The sequence below is a fragment of the Manis javanica genome, chromosome 11, assembly GCF_040802235.1.
Source record: "Manis javanica isolate MJ-LG chromosome 11, MJ_LKY, whole genome shotgun sequence".
Classification (NCBI taxonomy): Eukaryota; Metazoa; Chordata; class Mammalia; order Pholidota; family Manidae; genus Manis; species Manis javanica.
Window position 1 is genome coordinate 3,865,966 of NC_133166.1, and position 4,350 is coordinate 3,870,315.

The following is a 4,350-nucleotide window of genomic DNA, read 5'->3' on the forward strand; positions in this document are numbered from 1 at the left end:
TACCAAGAGAGTGCGTATCAGGGAAAGGACCCTGCCCACGGGGAGCACCCAGCCAGAAGGACAGCGGCACAGCTGCTGGCACCCGACAAAGGTGCAAAGCAGAGACTACAAACAGCCAGGGAGGTTACGGACCAGCACTGCCAAGAATTCTCTCATAAAGAATTGCATGTGGCTTAGGAGGCAAGAGAGAACAGCAAAATTTATCACCCCTTATGCAGTCCAATGACCCACAAACAGGCTTCCAATTTCTACCCTTCCTCTCCTCTTCTGGCTCACCTTCAACACAGCCATTTTTTTTCTTTTAAAATATAAGTTGCATCATATCATTCTTCTAAAACACTGCAGTGTTTCCCCATTTCATTCCAAATAAAAAGCCAACGTTCTTAAAATGAACGACAAAGCCCTGCTGGATCCCGTTTCTTGCCCATCTGACTTCCTGCCCTGCTAGTCTCCACTCGGTTCACTCTTGCAGAAACTTTGTCTGCAACCATCTGAATACAAAGAAATTAAAAGGGGACCACAAGGACTATGAAACCTTTATTTCTCTAGTTCAAATGTTTCATATTTTTTTAAACTGTGCTTTTTGTGAAGTTTACAACTATAAAAATTTCATACTTTTTATTTTAATAACAAGAAAATTATCTTAATAATTATTCAAATTGCTGCCAGTGGAAGAAAGGAGAAATAAGGAATTCACGTCACAGGCTCCCTTATGACTCCACACACAATTAGACATGAATCTCTACCAGCTGAAGGTTTTATCCAAAATAAAAATATGTTGGTTTTAGATTCTTAGCTATCAGTCTGGTCCAATGGCCAGTAACAAAAGTGTCACTCAGAAGTCTGTTAGAAGTTCAGAGTCATGGGCACCCCCAAGGCCCACTTTACCAAAATGCGCATGTTTAGAACAGCCCCGGATGATTTGCCTGAATAATAAGGTTTGAAAATCACTGTTTTGGATGACCTTTAGTTTCATGGCAATTCTGTTGGTTTAGCCAGATATTCTGCTACCTTAAAAATAAATAAATGAACATACTCAGGTTGTATTTCCTGCCTTTTTCTATGTTGTCATTTATCACCTTCTTTCCTCCTTTATTCACAAACCCAAGCCCAAAGAGAATTTGTCCTTGCTTCATATGCAAGCCCGTGTACTTCAAAGTATGTAATAAAATAATTCATTCTAAAGGGTAATGATTGATAATACTCACTTTGTTTTGAGCATGTTAGAAGAGCAAGTGTATACATTTTGCATTACTTAGTAACACACACACACACACACACACAGAAAGAGAGAAACATATAATCCTCTCTGGAGGAATTAAAATGGGAAGTTTTCAGTTCCCAGAGTGAATAAATCTTGAGTAGCATTACCTGGAAAATGTGTGATGCAGTATGTAATTGGTCAAAATATTATGGTAATAGGTGGGATTATGTAGAATCCCTGGTTTATAACTAAGGGAAAGCAGAAGTAAAATATCTGTTTATGTTTCATAATGGCCTACTTGCTCACACATATAATGCAAGGTTTTGTGGTATACCTTCATAGTATAAGGTGAAGTGAAAAGGTCTTATTCGAGATCAGCACACTTGCTCTGCAGATATAATTATTATTTAACCACCAAGGTGACTTGGAGCAACAACAGCAGGCATCTGCACAGTACATATCCTGCAGAACCTTGTGTGATACAAACCATGATTAGCAAGAGATAAACAGAGGCGACATTCTGAATTTTTTCCTGACTCGGTCATTCACTGGGTTAGGGCCAGCAAATGAATAATCAACTTAGAGGGCATTTCAATCACCACAGTGGCTCCCGTGCCACATTTGTCTGGCAGATGAAGCTATGCTCTGCATGTGAAATGTGTAACTAGAGATTAACCTTCCCAAGCAAAACAAGGATACACAAACTATTTTTGAAATGAGTTATGATAGTCACTATGTTAGTAAATGGAATTTACAAAATCAAGTTTGACGCATTGTAAGATACGCGAGGTTGGTAACTATGAATGTTTCATGGTTGGTCCCCTTGGTAATCCTTGTGGAAATTCACATAAAATCAACATTTTTACTCGACATCCAGTCACCACGTTTAACAGCTCTTCTTATACTATCATAAAAGTACAAGAGGCCCCTTGGGAGAAAGAAGCAAAGAATTTGGCCAGATCTTAGAGAGGGTGCCTGCAAGCCCTCAGTGCTAATTCTTCCATATTCACACCCTAGTCATCACCTGCTTTTCCAAATTCCTCTATAACCCTGACATTCTCATTGCTTAAATAGAATTGAAGAATGTTTTAAAAAATGATTTCCCATGCCAATGTATGTGCCAAGAAATTTGTATTTCACCATCTGATATACTGTTATATAAACTCCTAGGTTGCTGCAGTAAATTTCCACAAACTTGGTGGCTTAAAACAGTGGAAATTTATTCCCTCATAGTTCTCAGAATTAGATGCCTGAAATCATGGTACTAGCAGGGCCATGCTCCCTCTGAAGATGCCAGGGGAGAATCCTCCCTGGAATCCTCCAGATTCCGGGGGCTCCTGGAGCCTCCTGCTTGGTAGCAAACTCCGGCCTCTGCCTCCATCTTCCCTGCGTGTCTCCGTGTGTCCTTCCTTCTCTCTCTTGGAAGACACAGCCTTTGGGTTTAGGGCACACCTAGTCCAGTGTGGTCTCACCTGAATCCTTCCTTAATAACATCTGCAAAGATCCCATTTCCAAATAAGGTCATATTCCTCACCTGTAGATGGACATGGATATTTTGTGGGACACTCTTCAACCCACAACGCTTACGTTATGTCACCTACAGTTCATAGCTATTTTATTGGAACTGAAGTGGATAGAAATCAAATGATGAAATAACTGGTTAGTTACAAGAGACTTAAAAATCTGGTGAACTGACCAACTCATTTGAATCATCATCTCTACTAGAGGAATTAAATAACCCTCAGTGAAATAAATCAAACTCCTTTTGAAAATACAAATTTTCCACAAAATTGTGTTGGGTGATTCATTAATTTCCTGATGCCCTCTTTCAACATCTTTGCTCCTGAGACTGCAGAGCATAGGAATCACAACAGTATAAAATGCAGAACCTACTTTGACTATGAGTCATGAGATTTTGGAGCTGGGCACACAATAAAGGAACAGAACAGTCCCGTGGAAAATGGAAATGGCTGTCAGGTGGGAGGTACAAGCAGCGGAGGCTTTTTGGTGCCCCCAGCAGAAGGCATTTTTATGACAATGACAAAAATGAAAATACATGTAGTGAGGATGATTACCAGGCTGCTCACCTCGTTGAATATGGCGATGACAAGACAAAGAACTTGGCTGATGTAGGGGTCAGAGCAGACGATAAAAGAGTGCTCACAGACAAAATTATTTATGATGTCAGACCCAAAGAAGGGTAATGTGAGGTGAAAATAGGTGAATGTCAGGGAAGAGACTCTTCCCCCAGCTACTAGTGATGCACACAGCTCTGGGAGCATGACTACGGTGTGGAGTAGAGGGTTACAAACTGCCACAAGTCAGCCATAGGCCATCACTGCAAACATGGATGTTTCTGCCACCACAAACATGCAAAGCCAAGAAGAATTGCATGATGGATTCTGTGAAAGAGATGGCTCTGTCTTGCATAACTAAGTTCTCCAACAGTTTGGGTGTAACTGTAGTGGAATAACAGAAATCAACAAAAGACAAGTGGCTGAGAAAAAAGTAATATGCAGGTGTGGAGTTTGGGACTGATTCTGATTATCGTGACCGCAGTGACTGTGTGGATGGTCAGCAGTACCAGGAACAAGGGAACCTGGAGGTCCAGATACTCTGAGAAACCCAAGAGAGTGAACGTGGCTCCAGTTCTCTGACTTCCTTCAGCCAACAGCATGATTACTGTTGGAGAAAACATGAAAGAATAATAACAAAAATATACTAGTGCTTATAATGACAATACATTTATATAAGTTACATAACATTTATATAACATTTACCACATGGCAGGCATTGTGCTAAACATTCAAATATATTAGTTTAGATCATCAAGGAACACCACAAATTGTAAAACAATAACCCCATGTTTCACACAAGAAAACTGAAGCATATACAGGTTAAGGAACGTGTTGGAGGTTATGCAGCTCGTGCGTGATGAGTTACGGTTTGATGTTGATCCTGAGTAGCAGAACTGGAATTAAGTTTAGGGTTAAGTAGACAACTATTCTACATTGTTGTAGAAGACATGTGTCTCTCACAGTTCCATCATTCCACAGATCGGTACTTTTTCATAGTACTAATACATTGAATATAAATGTAACACTAAAATTTATAATGAAAGGTCAGATGAATTCAAACATTAGAGG

The 4,350-nt window shown here is 40.0% G+C and overlaps 1 pseudogene; it reads right to left on the minus strand.

Annotated features, from left to right (window-relative positions):
• Positions 1–383: 383 nt before the first annotated feature.
• LOC108393663 (olfactory receptor 5D13-like) lies at positions 384–3,881 on the minus strand (annotated as a pseudogene).
• Between the last annotated feature and the right edge of the window lie 469 nt (positions 3,882–4,350).